Here is a 15,849-nt window from a genome sequence, read left to right on the forward strand (position 1 = left end):
GTCAAGCCACAAAAATCAATTGAAAAGACATCCAGCCTCAAATGTTGGCTCTCTTTTTTGTTGCAGAAAGTAATAAGTGTCGCGCATTCTCATTTGCAAAAAAAAATTTCTTAGAGCTTCATTATTAAATTAGCCATTCTACTATTATTCAGTGTTATCAGCATCCCTAAGAGAAGAAAATAAATGTATGATCCCTTAAAACCCAAATATTTTGGTAAATATTAGACTTATAGAGGAATAAAGATCGATTCCTTATACAAATCTACAATCAGAAAAAATACTTGATCTTGTGAGGTATATTAAGTTTAGTCCCAAAATTGTAACGCTTTTGGTTGAATCTTTTTTTCGTAAAAACATTTTGTGGTTTCCCGTGAGGGTACAAATTATTATTTTTTTATTATTTTTATCGAAAACTACTAGCAGAACGCTTGAAATTTTCTGCTTCCTTTGGATTTCGGAATAGAATTGATATTCCACACTGTCTTAAAATTTAAAGATATGATAAAATTTACGATTTCGATTTTCGAAGTAGAAAACAACAATTATCTGTATGAAAAAAAATTTATAACAAAAAATTATTCAGTGGTCTTCCTTATTGAACTTATCTATATAATTTTTTTAGATTATTTATTTAGATGACAACATTTATATATTTTTGAATTTGAAAAATAAACCATTGGAATGCATTTTACAAGTATGACAAAACAAAATTAACTATTATGAATATTTTCTATTATTAGTATTCAAAAAAATATAAACCTATACTGTAAAACGCAGAAAATAGAAAGCGAATGGTTATAAAATTATACAGTGTGAACGCACGTAGCTTCTCTAATTAGAGGAAAACGTTCTTCGTCAAATAACCAAATTTTAATGCTCTGCGTGTTACTGATCTGAAAAAAAAAAACAATTGACGGATTTAATTGTTGAAACACCCTACATTGAAGGCGTTGAATACCATTGTTTGCATTAATTATGGCGGCTATTCGAAAGTATTTTCTAGAATTTTTTACATTTCTCTAGAATGTTTTACAAGACCACTAGTTGAAGCTACCAATTGTCCTAATTTGTGCCCTCACGAATAAACAGTGATGATTACGAAAAAATGTTTCAATCAAAAATTGTTTCTTTTTTTATAAAGAACATTTTTTACATTTAAACTTTTGTTCTATTTCTAACGGGATACAAGATGGGTCCTACGGACAAGACCCAAATGACTAATGTTGCTCATTTACGAACTTTGACTCACTTTTTAATACTTTACAAATTTTAGCTTGATATCTCTTCGTTTTTGAGTTATCGTGATCACAAACAGACAACCGAAAATGGACTAATTAGGCGATTTTATGAACATCTATACCAAAATTTTGTTCGTAGCATCAATATTTTTAGGCGTTACAAACTTGAGACCAAACTAGTTTACCTTGATACATGTATATTACATATATACAGGGTATAATAACTGTCTTTATGTGAATAAAAAATATTTTATCTATCTTATTTCTGTAAAGAATTGACTTTTTGAGAATTTATTTTATTTAATTTTGAAAAAAAAAAAAACAAGAATATTTTTTTTTCAATAATGTTTTTCTATTTTCAAGTGCCACTCAGTGTACCTATATTACTAACATCCAAAATAATCTTAATTACACTACATATTTTGAAAACTTGGCATACAAAAATGTACCTAACAAGATATGTATTTTAATAAATTAAGACAATTGGAATTAAAATGAAAATATATACTTTAAAATTTATTATTCTATACGAATATAACAATGTTAGTGTCTCTCAAATTCTAAAACTGTTTTATATTTTCTGCGATTCAAATTATTCAAATACTCTTCCAACCAAATCAAATTTGAATGGTAAATAATATTCTAATAATCTAAATTTCTACGAAATTACTTATTTTTAAAATATTAAATATCAAATTTATTGCTTAGAAATCTTTTTGTACCCACTCGAATAGTTTCTTCTATTTTAAATATAAAATAATTATATTGAAAATTCTTCGAACAATTATTTTTGATTCAAATAAACAATTTTCGGAAAAATTACTGTTATGATTTTATACAAATATTGAAATGTGGCTCTTATGGTGTTCGAACAAATGCAATTTTTAACTTCAAATTGTTCGCTTTTATACTATGTATATGAAATAGTATACCAAGTACGAAGGTATACCAAGTTTAGTCCCTAGTTTGTAACGCTTAAAAATACTGATACTATGAACAAAATTTAGATATAGGTGTTCATAAAATCACCTTATTAGACCATTTCCGGTTGTCTGCCTATCTGTTGCCTGTCCGTCTGTCATCGCGATTACTCAAAAATAAAGAGATATCAAGCTGAAATTTTTATAGCGTGTTAAGGACGTAAAAAGTGAGGTCAAGTTCGTAAATGAGCAACATAGGTCTATTGGGTCTTGGGCCCGTAGGACTCATCTTGTAAACTTAATTAAACCATCTTTAAGATAGAATAAACAACTTATGTTTGAAACATTTTTTCGTAAACATCACTGTTTACTCGTGAGAGCGCAAATTATGCGCAAATTGTATACCATGTATTATATGGGAATATCAGTTATATATGTGTGATATTTATGTTTGTGTAATGTGACAGAGTAATCAACATTGTCTATACATGGTATTTCAACAATTTACTCAGTCAATTGTTTGTTTTCACTTGTTTTTTACTAAAAATTAACAAGACATATAAATTATTTTTCCCAACAGCTAATGAGTTGTTGGATAAAATAACTTAAAATCACTTCCTTAAAAAATAATACTAAAAAATAATAAAGTCTCAAATCAAGGCACGGTAGAAAATGTATATCATTAAATAAAACGAGTTATCATAATCATTTTCGAAGTATTATGAATGCCTATTCCTGAATAAATTTCTTCAACTCATAAGTTCTCCAAAAATTCAAGCATCATTTATCGATTACCATTTTAGTTTTCAATAATTGAATAAGCTTCTCAGTAAAAATGTTACTAGGTGTATAGAGCTTACAGGAAAATTTCAATCGAATGTAAATTATACAATAATTTATTTGTTTTGTTCGTGTTTTTTGTTCACTACCCATATTCGTAGAAAAAAGTAAATAGAATAACCACACTAACGACAACAAATATTATATGAAATTGACAGATTTCATCTGTCCAAAATTGTTATTGATAAATTTATTAACTATTCCAAATATTTAATTAAATATGAATAATAATATAATATTAATTATTATTATTATTAAATATTATAAACGTAGGTATGATTTAACTAAATTTTGTTCGCGTCAAGCGCTTTGATCGACCATATGGTGTGCTCTCTGCCAATACGGATATATGGAAACAGGAACCTTTGAAGTTTATATCTATAATAAGCGAATCAAGTTTATGATACTTTTCTTTAAGTAATCTTATCACTCTCGAGAAAGAAGCAGCAATAATTTATTGGCTCAAAACCCCATTTTTAGGAAAATATTGCGAAAAAAGTTAAAAATGAACGCTAGCTTGAACACCGTACATTTTATACATTTTGAAACATATTTTGACGAACTCTGGGTTTATTGGTCACTATATGTTTCAAATGACCTCAAGTTCAATCTCATTAAAAAGTGAAATGTACAAAATTTAAAAAACCCCCGGCAAATTTTTCGGGTACGGAACCCTAAACTCTGATTTAAAATATATCTAAGAACACTCTCCATTAAATTGCCTTTTTCCTTAAACCCTTTTCCAAACTAAGCCGATTTGGAAAATCATTGCCAATTTAAAAATTACGGAATTTGGGTACGAAACCTCTCCATTATATTGCCTTTCAAAGAAAATCAAAAAAATCAAAATCGGTTCATCCATTTAGGCACTACGATGCCACAGACATACAGACACACACATACACAGCGGTCAAACTTATAACACCTTTTTTATAGTTCGGGGGTTAAAAATTTCATGTTTAGCGAATGGCGAATTTACAAACACACTTACGCAATGCTTTCACATCGTCTAGACAAGAATCAAGAGAGAATATAAGGTTAATTTTGTACCTACGCTAAAGGAGGATATACTATGGTACTATGCGATTTTAGAAGCCTTGCGACATTTAGTGCCGGATAAAGCTGGTGCGAGGTCTATAACATGTTTTAATCTACTCTTTCTTCAGTCTACGCCTTTGCGCGGGACCCCTACATGCTCGGGGCCTGTAGTATTTGCTATTCTTGCTACGTGGCTTAACCGCCACTTATATATATTGTGCGTCAAACGAAAAATCCTTAACTGTATAATACAGGGTTATTCAATAAGATGTTACTACATAAATGGATAGATTTTGTTCAAATGCATGTTACCATTTCAATAGAAAAAATCGTTATAAAAACGTTATAAAACAATCCCTTAAATGGGAGAAGCTTCTATTTTAAGAACATAGTATAAAATAAATTTTTAATATTTTAGTGTATATAATAACTTATATTATATAATATATACTTTTATAGTACGTTCCATAGACAAATCAATTATACTGTATGTTCGTAAAATATAAGTTTCTTATATTTAATAGCATCTTATTGAACAACCCTGTATAACACCATTGTATTTAACGAATCAATTTATGTTATAAAACAATAAATCAAGTTTAATTATTACAAACGAAATCTGAACATAATATAAATTTTAGTAGTTTATTTTAAAGTACCTACACTAGTTGTTAATAAAACTAGTAAAAGTAGCATGGTGTGGCGTGTCCATAAAAGAACCTACCTAACTAAAAGTTAGCTTTTTATAAAATAATAAACATATATTTTTAATTAAAAAACTTAATAATATTTATATTAAGTTAATGAATTTTATGAATATTATATAATTTTTCGTGACACAATTTTATTGAATTGTTTTTCTGTATAATATACAGTGTGCATACATAAACTTTTTTAATGCAAACTGTACAACACTATTTTAGTTGTGTGTTCTCGAACTGAAAATAATCAAAAAAATTTCAAATAAATATACTTGACGAGCAATTGACGAGATACAGATGATTAAAGACTTATTTTTCTTAACTCAGAAGTTAATCAAGTGTGAAACAAAATGAATTTGATTTAAGAAGCTTTAAAACAATAACTGAATATTGTTACTCGTTTGGCAGGTGATTAAAAATCTGTAAATTAGTGTAATAAACACGACAATTAGTGTAGCAAATACTGTCAATGTTCAATGTTTCATATTCATTAGAGACTCTTTTTTTTTACCCAGTCGGCGGCGAGGGTTATGTGTTTGACAGGTATGTATGTACGTGGGTGGGTATGCATGTTCATGTTTTTCATCATAGCTTCCAAACTTGATCCTCCGCTGGTTACAGTCTTATATATTATTAATTTTCTACGTCAGTAAATAAATTTTAATTAAAAGACTATTTAATTTATACGTGTTTTCCACACCGTACTTTGATTTAAGCAGTTTTATATTGTTGTGAATAATTACAATGAATACTACGTTTACATGAATATAGAAACTCTATGTAAATCAAAGTACCATGTAGAAAACTCCAAAATAATGTTCAAATATGAAATTGTTATTAAAAGTAAAATTGTCATTGCAGTCGGGGAACCATTCTCGGAAAAGCTTTTTAATCTTAGAGATCCTCCGACGGTAATGACGATTTTACTTAAAATAACAATTTCAGATGAAAATATTTCCTCGTTTCATATTATTTACAGCGTGTTTTGTGGACGACTGGGCTTTAGATTTTGAACATTTTTTTTTATTTATAAACGGGCATGTTTTATAATCTATGGTGCAAAAGAAAGAAATACTACGGCCGATCGAAGACACCTTTAGAAATCCGGTCGTGGAATCCGCAACAATTACAAAAACTCATTCTGTTACCTTAATCAATACCAAAGAAGAAGAATGGAGGTTTCACTGAATAAAACGGCGAGTGCCTTGATCAATTACTTCGAATATTGAATTGTTAAATAAATATCTTTATGGTCCAAAATCTCAGTATATAATAAATTATTTACGGAAATATGTTTATTTGAACTTTTTTTGCTTATTTTGAGCTAAAGTGCACGCACCTAAAATCGTTCCTTGTAATTTGGAAACAACTTAAAAAATATCTAGCTTTTTATTTCATTAAAATACACACTGTATAAAACTATAATGTTACGTATATATGAGTGAGTATACATACATTTATGTATGTTTTTATGTAAGTATGTATGTACAATAAGTTGAGTAGATTGTAGGCCATGATGCTAATAATTCTATCGAGTTTTGTTCTAACGAGTTCGGAGTGAGTAAGTATAGTATGGTAGTTATTATTATAATAGAGTACGCCAGTTTTCTTTTAGGGTTTTATAGCAATCAAACAATGATCATGAATCGAGAATTGATGCACATTTTAAAGAAGTTGAGCCATTTACTTCTATCGCATAAATATTTTACATATGTATTTATATGTTATATTATGGTCATTTCTTCGAACAGATAGCTAAGTGAGTTAAAGCACGGGTATGTATTTTGTTGTTTTACTGATTAAGAATCCATCAGCAGTGACAATTTTTATTTAAAATTTATTATCATATGTAACTTTATAAGATTGTTTTTATCTATTTCATTTTTGTTATCTTGAACGTTTCTGATTTTATTTTTTGGGGACCATTTAGATAGCTGATGATACCAATTGTAGGGCCCGTATGGAGGATGGCGAACCTTTTGTACATGTTATTTGCACCTGCAGATTTGCAGCGAATCAGATTCAGCATGTTCGGGTCCGCTTTCTGCGCGGTGTCCGGCCTAGACAGAATTCTATAGCTTCATTTGATTTTAATAGCGTCTCTTATCCGAAGACGTCTCGTGACGACAGGTCGTTCTCAGAGGGCATAGAGGGTTCTTGGTCTAGGTGTTAGGACCCACTTCCGGTACCCCTCTTATGATTTATTATTATTAATACTTCCAACGAATTAACAGTATTACATTTCATTTATATTATTCAAGTCGCTACTTTTACAATTCTACTATTATCAAAATAGTTCATATAAAATCAGATGGGTGAAAATTCATTACAAATAAAAATTGGTTCGTATAATTTTCATTAAAAATCTGATTTAGTTGGTTTTTAGGTCAACAAATTCAGCTTTATAGTATATTACACATCTAGGGAGCAAAAGTAAAGAAAGTCGGGGAGACATATATATACACCACGGAAGCAAATAAAGAATGTCTCAGATATCATTTTCATTGTCACCCGAGACGAAGCCGTGGGTTCGAGGATTCTTTACTAGCTCCCGTGATGTGTATACTATTTTTCTCCCCGGCGTAGGCAGAAAGCGGCAACTTCGTTTTGCACAGCGGGACGAAAGTTTCTGCACGGAGTTGAGAAATAGTAAGTACCTGTAAAGAAGCTATTCATGCTTTATTTCAGTTTCAATCAAAATATTATAAATGCCCATTCAGAAATTTGGTTAGAAAAAAAAATTCTCAATACTGGAATGAATGTCATGTGACAGTGACATGCGCCACTTGTCATCTACCATGTTTTTAGACGGTGCTTTACGTGATTTCAACGAGCATGCAATTCTAAGATCAACGTTTGTAACGACTTTTTAAAAGTGATGAATAAATCTTACGTAAATCACGATAAGAAATTTTTTGTGGATATCACTATGTCAGTATCGGTGTGAACGACATACTGTTTTAACCATTGAGGGAATAGTAACATTAGCAATAGTTATGACGGAGGAGTAAAGCCCATACTGGTTGGCGATACCCGTAATACTTCTGGTGGATAACCCTATTCAATACAGTAATATTACTTATGTTAAACATAGATACTATGCATCTGTTTTTATTCCATTTATTCCATACCAGCATTGTAGTAAACGCCATATATTTGTTATCGTGTAGACTCGAATAATTGAATAGCTATTAATAGTAAATATTTTTGAATGTTTTGCTATAATAAATAACTATAAGTAATGTATATATATTTGCTATAATTAAGTAACGATATTTAATTTTTAGACTTGATTTTAAGGTTATTGTTTAGGGTTAAATATAATGAAAGAGTCTCCTATTATACTTTATGACTTCTTAGAAAACATTTTGAACTAGAATTATTGAATTTCTGTTAACAAATGCTATAGACAGATAAGCATGAACTGATAAAATGATTACGTAACCCTTGACTTTATGTGTGTTTCAATCACACTTAAAACATTCTTTCATTTTATTTCTTATATGCAAACGACGTAACAAAAAGTTCTATATCAGCAAAAGTAAATGTAATAGTACAACTTATTAATAAATCATTGTATAAATAAAAGAAATAATAAAAAGGTTTCACTGTACCATTTATTATTACAAAAGAAGAACTCTTTTGTTTAAAAAAAGAATCTAAATTAGAAAGAAACGATATTTCGTATAAAAACATATAGAATTTTTAATTCAAAGTAAAATTATTATTACACATATATATATATATATATATATATATATATATACTCATCACTGTCTATTGAGAATTCATAATAATATTTTTTAAGGGGATATAAAAAAATGAAGTTAGAAAAATAACGCTCCTATGATATAACACATATAGGTATTATGATAGAAAATGTGGTGTGAGCTTCATAAGCCTCTGTATACAAGCTATAATTCTGTATTCGTTGTGTGCGTAGTCATGGTGGGGATAATAAAATCGATGCCAGCGCTTTAAGTGAAAAATTTTGGAGATAAAGTGGGCTGTTATGACTAATTTGCAATTATTTACATGTTAATGATATAGAAACTGTCAAATTAAAATGATTGAAAAACACTAATTAATTAAACTTAATGCATTAAAAATTGTGAAAATAAGAAATCAAATTGTACAAATATTATTTTTCAAATGTTAATTATCGTAATTATTTATTTAAATTTGTGAAACAAGAATATTAAATTTTAAATGTAAGTTTTCAATGCAATCCACACAATTATATATGCATCCATTAATTCTATAATTAAAGTAGTGTATCGTTGTCATGGAAACGAAATTCACGCTCGGAGCGAATAGACATAGACAGATTATGAGAGATATGACAGATATGTCTACACCAGATTTTTTTTTTAAATTATGTTGCACCTATATAAAATATTAACATGTAGTCAAGTTTTCTTACATCAAATTGTGTGGCAGTTCGGGGAAAGTTTTGTTACTCCATACACTTAAATAATAATTTTAAGCTTTAATTGCGTGTATGATGCAAATGCACACTGAAAACTAACCGACTTCAAGAAAAAAGGAAGTTCTCAATTCGACTGAATTTTTTATTTTTATTTATGTTTGTAATCTCAGAACTTTCGACTGGATGAACCGATTTTGATGATCTATTTGACAGTTGATGCTTTCCGTGTGGGTCCATTTCATTTTGGTCCATTTCAGCCTCCGGCATCCATGAGAAAACTTTACAAGTCTTAAATTTGCATTAAGTATGCGCGACAAGAGGACAAAAAAACTCAATATTACGCCAACGGATTTCGATGATTCTTTTTTTAGTGAGCAATTAGTTAGTGTACTTCAGATTAACTAAAAATCACAAAATTATAAACTTCTAACAAATAGAAAACCGACTTCAAAAGAAAAACTTTTCCAAAACAAATTAATATGCACTAAAAAGTAAAAAATAACACCTACTCCAAAAATAACAATAATACATTATATTATCGTTATTTTTTTACTTTTTAGTGCATATTAATGTGTTTTGGAAAAGTTTTTCTTTTGAAGTCGGTTTTCTTTTTGTTAAAAGTTTTTTTTATAAATAATAAAATCAATGTTTAACTATCGTGCGTTTTTTTTTCTGTATATACTTGAATTTTTTCGAAGAGATGAAATATTTTTTCAATTTCATGAGCCTGCAACAATATCTGGTTCTCGAACTATCTCTATACAAAAAAGCACGATAATCGGCCGTTTCGTTTGCACACGCAAGAAGTACTAACAATCAAACATGTTTATTATCAAATTTATAATATTATTACTACAGATTATGCTAAAATCGGTGGTATACGAGTATAGAGGTAAAAATCAAATATTAAATACTCTACTACGCTTGTCAAGATGTATATTTTATGCTACAATAAATACAAAATGATATATTATGGTTTTATTTTATTTTTATTTTTAGGAATTTATTTTTTTCGATAGGTGGACAAGTTGATATTATATGATTGATGGTATTGATGGTAAGAGCCGGGGTTATATTTAATATGAACTTTGAATTAAAATATTTTTTTGGACACAATTTAGTTTAAAAATTAAATATTTTAAATTAAATGACGAAAAACTAAAATAATAAAAAAGATCTGGTTCTAAAAATCTCCAATGTACCAGTTATAAAAATCTGCTTCAGACAAAAATGATTAACTTTAAAAGGGAACAACTTAGATCTTCGAGCTCATTTAATAGTTAGCCCATGTTCCTGACAGGCGCGGATTTTACTTTTTGCACTAAAAAAACGGAAACTAACCAAGCGACCAAAATTAACTAACTTTTTTGCACTTCTGGAAAAATTGGAATTTAAAAATGACTGAATCAACAAAATTCACTGATTTACTGACTTTTTTATTATTTGCTCCATATTTGGATTGTAGCTATACTTTATAATATACTAACATCTTTTTTTTCTCAAATCTGTTAATGATCAATTTTTGTGATTTTTGATTTTTTTTTATCTTGTGAACCCCTCCGGAAAAAAATTCTAGAACCGCGCTAGGTTCCTGGCTGTTAAAAGATTACAACGTTGTTCGTCATCAAAAATATTTTATATGCAACTTATAAAATCAGCCATGAATTTATCAGCCAATTTATCGAAAAAACTACTTAAAGCCATTGCTATTGTTGCATATGGGTGAGCTTCATTGTCCTTGCCAACTTTTATCTAAACGTTTTTTCTGTACAGGCATATTTCCTTTCAATTAAGATATTTCCAGCATAGGTATTTACAGTTCCTAAGCTAAAACTATATTAAAACCTACTTTTCGATAGAATTTGATGAGTTCTTTTTTCATAGACTAAGAATAGGACATACTATTGTATCCCAAAGTTTTAGAAATTTTGACTGTTTAAAACATGAGATAATTGCCTAATTGAAAAACAGTCCTTTCAATTCTCCTACTTTTTTGTTCAATTCTGTCGAGAGTCAATTTCTCTTTTTTAATATCGTAAAAAATAGCTGTGAAGACAGTGAGTTTTACGTTCTTTGACCTTCAAAATCGCGAACTTTGCAGCTGATTATCTCGCGATTTCATACCAAAAATTGAATCATTTTTTTATGAAATACAACTTAACTGTAATTTAAAGTATACTTCCAGCTCTTGCCGTTTAGGACCGAATTTAGCAATTAAAGGACCTCGAAGATCTATCTGATGTCAGAAATTTTTGTATTCATAGGACGCTAAAAACTAAAAATATGTTTAAAACTAATGGAATTTTCGGATTGAAAACATTACCTCCATATTAAGAAGAAGTATATAATAGACTAAATAGTTAATTGTTCAAATTGCATTAAAAGAAAGCCATGGAGAGAGTTTGATAATTATATTTTGTGTTTTCATTTCTTTTGATAAAATTTTTTTTCAGCATTTCATTGCAAACGAACATCTTTTGTTCTAAATTTCTCAAAAACTTACTTGAAGAGTACAGTGATATAGTTATAAAAGGTAAAATTCTAAGAAGAAAGTTCCTTTCCAGTTTTAGAGTACTTTATACTATTCGCCATATACCGCTTTGTTAGTTAATACATCGGTTTTTTTTCCAAAGTTATTCAATTTTTACATACCGACATAAAAGATAGCGCACCCTTTATTAGAAAAAATCAAATTTTTTTTATTAAGCAAAGATGTAAAAAATATAATATAAAACATTTTTTCTAAACTTAATATTTCTAGAGAAATTTTCGATGACCAAATTTTACAATTTATGGCTTTGAACGCCTCTCCTAAATATATTCTTCATTTTCCACCTCTCCTTAGTATCTCCATAAATATCAAACTGTAGTTATTGCAGTGTCCGAAAGTGAACACCCTGTCCTGGCCACAATACTTCTTCAGTTCTCATACAAACTTCCTAAACGATTCCCTCGCTAAATAAATATTATTAGAGTATCATGGATTTTTCTCGGAAATAGTTATGTCATACAGAAATGACATAACTATTGTCATGAAGTCATGAAGAATATTGACAGTTTATTTTCATTGTAAAGCTGTGTCTATAAATATGTTTTCAAAGATTATTCTTCTTAGTAAAATTAAATGAATAAATTATAAAAGTGATTCAATATTAAATAACAATATTTTCCAAGAAAAGTAGTTTCAATTCTATTAAATTTTCTAGTTCTATATAAATAGATTGTTGACAATTGATAGAAGTAAATTTCTAGAAAACAAATTCTATTTTATATTTGATAATAAAAAATTCTGAATAATCAAAATATTATCATCCAGAAAGAGGGAACAGTAAATAACTTTATTGTGACTGATAACTGAAACTCGGTAATACATATATCCTTTTTATTATTTCGATTATGTTTACTATTGTGATACTTTCAGAAATTTTATTTATTTTCTTGTTTAACCGGAAATGGATAGCTTGAGAGTTTAAGCTCACGTAAAATATTTATAAGCTTACGTCTTCTGGATGATATTGTATTCGTTCCAAGAGTAACAAAATTTAGAAGCTAAGTGCTGTGTAAAAACAGATCGAAGTTGTAAGGTTGGCTGATAAGTCCCCGGTCTGACACATAGATGGCGTCGCTAGTATTAAATGCATATTATTTTTATATAGTACCAACCTTCAAATGATTCGTGTCAAAATTTGACGTCTGTAAGTCAATTAGTTTGTGAGATAGAGCGTCTTTTGTGAAGCAACTTTTGTTATTGTGAAAAAAATGGAAAAAAAGGAATTTCGTGTTTTGATAAAATACTGTTTTCTGAAGGGAAAAAATACAGAGTCCGGAAACTCATTATCAAGCCAAGTTTTTGCTTCCACTGTATTTTTTCCCTTCAGAAAACAGTATTTTATCAAAACACGAAATTCCTTTTTTTCCATTTTTTTCACAATAACAAAAGTTGCTTCACAAAAGACGCTCTATCTCACAAACTAATTGACTTACAGACGTCAAATTTTGGCACGAATCATTTGAAGGTTGGTACTATATAAAAATAATATGCATTTAATACTAGCGACGCCATCTATGTGTCAGACCGGGGACTTATCAGCCAACCTATTATTATGTATATAAGATGCATTGCATTATATATTTTTTCAAAGAAATTTGCTATTTTCATCTGTGTTCCATATTCTGAAATATCAAAAATCTTAATCAATATTACTTAGAAATCATAGAAAGTAAATTCTAATTTTATACGATGTGTCCACTGGCATATTTCGAGGTGGGCGACCGAGGCGGCAGATTTTCCAAGGCGCCTCGCATGCCAGTTGAACTTAGTCACTTAATTTGAATACCTATCGATCTAAAGGAAACCTAAACTCAGCGTATTAGACAAACCAGTTTCGAACAAGTTGCAATGTTTCAAAAAATATTTATCCGAAACTGCTAGAATCTCTTGAGCCTGTTGCCAGTACCTAAATAAAGTAAATTGGAAAATGGCAAGCATTAATTTTAGTTCCCGTGGTAAATTCATCAGTTTTTGTGCTGAATAAAACATTAAAAGAAAGATCCGATAAACTTTGTTTGAACTCCGTCAATTTTTATCCAAATGACTTGAAATTTTTTTTCATTTTCATTGTTTTTTATAGTACTTTAAAAAGTGTGTGATATACTTTTTTCAAAAAACGTTAAATTTTTTTATTATTTGATGTTAAATATTCCGAGTTTCAATCGACAATAACTCGGAAAGTATTGACATTTCGAAATATGTTTCAATGAAACTTTTTTCTTAGAACTCACTCCTGTATCGATTCCCGTTGTCATTTTCAGCATAAATTTTTTCACCTCCGCGAAGGGGTGGCTAATACCCCTTGGGTAACATCTCACAAATTTTTGTTTTTAACTTCTTTAAGTAAGCTTTAAACAATGCAGTCGTACAGTTTTTATAAAGATTCATTGACTGTTCTAGGATTCCGAGATATAAAACTTACGGCTCTCCACTAATAATAATTCAAAAATGATTTACGTTCTTTTATGCAAGAAATCTTTTATTATTTTTTTGCAACACTAATGATAAACTTTGTATACCGAATTAAATGTTCTACAGCTTGAATAAGAAAAAAAAAAGAAAAATATGACACCCTTTTAGAAAATATTTTCCATTAATTTCAACTTATGAATAAAATAGTCCACACATTACATTACAGATATCTTAAACTATTCCTAGCTAAAGCAATTTCAATTTATAACCAGACAGATAGACCTATAACGATGATTTTCATTTCTTAAAAGTAAATAACTATTATCATAATGAGAAATGAAATAAATCACTTTGTATCTTTTATAAAATATATATTATGGTTTGGGATATGATATGGTAATAAAATATCATGAAATACCTGTGAGGTTCTTCTTCCAGATATCCATATCCAACAAATGTATATATTTAGGTCAGACTCAACTCAACTCAACTCAACTCATACATATACATACATATGCGGCGGTATCCATTATACATAACTAAAACATAATACGAAACAGATACATCACTTTGGTTTCAAATGACTCGCCGCGCCGATATAGTAAGTAAGTAGTTACTCTCACATAACCAAACAATATACAGGAAGCATAAAAATATTATTTGATCAATTCGTTGTAAATCTAAAGCAAGACCTAAATAAAGTCTAGATGCACTTAAATATTAAACACTATACGAGACACTGGTCATAGGCGTCCTTACGGGAGGGCACGGAGAGGATTTTTGATTGATTAACTATAAAACGAGGTATTAGTTATGAAATATATATTTAATTAAAATTATAGTTATGATTGAAAATAAAATTGTAGCGCATTTATAGAGTTAAGGAAAAAATGGTTTGTTTTTTATAAAACGAACATTTCTGAACTTGTAATTTTTCCTTTCGGTTACCTATGTCTTGCGGTTATTAGTAGGTACGCCCATTTTTAAAGGAGTAGAAGACGCTGTAGATACGATGTAGGCGGCTACGCAAGTTAAGGTTTTCTGGCAGATTCTTTCATAAACTCACAGGATATCTATTGGCATAGTTCGCACCAAAAGGTCAATAAAAACTGTGAAAGTTGCTGATCTTAAAATCATTTTAAGAAAACTTTTTTTAAATCATCATTTCCCATGCCCTTTAAGCAATATAGGTTATAATTTATAGTACGATAATTTTGCCGTTTCTAGCCCGTGTCAAATATTATTCTAATAACTAACAAAAAAAATTTTTTCTTATAATTTTAATATGATTTAGTTAAAAATTAAAGAATGTAACTATAATATGCCAGACAGAAATTCGGTTGCTTTACTAGTGGGCATCCCACGTTGGTTTACGCAACTACTCTCGGGTGATAGACGTACTTCATCCGTTTCTTAGTTTAATAAAGGAAGAAATATCCGAAATTCAATTTTATAGCAAAATAAGCAAAAAAGTATCTAAACAAAAATCGTGAATTGAAGTAAACGCGTTTATATAACGGTTAAGTACTTCATCCATCCATATAAAGAGCCATCCATAAATAATGTCACACTAATTTTACGATTTTGAAACCCCCACGCTCCCCCTTGCCCAGATGTTCACATTTATGGAGCTCCCCTCTCCCTTGATGTGACGTCACATATTTTATAATTTAATAGAAACAATATAAATTTTTTTTAATTTCCTAAATTCTTTAAGAAA

This window comes from Chrysoperla carnea, chromosome 1 (genome assembly GCF_905475395.1).
Source record: "Chrysoperla carnea chromosome 1, inChrCarn1.1, whole genome shotgun sequence".
NCBI lineage: Eukaryota > Metazoa > Arthropoda > Insecta > Neuroptera > Chrysopidae > Chrysoperla > Chrysoperla carnea.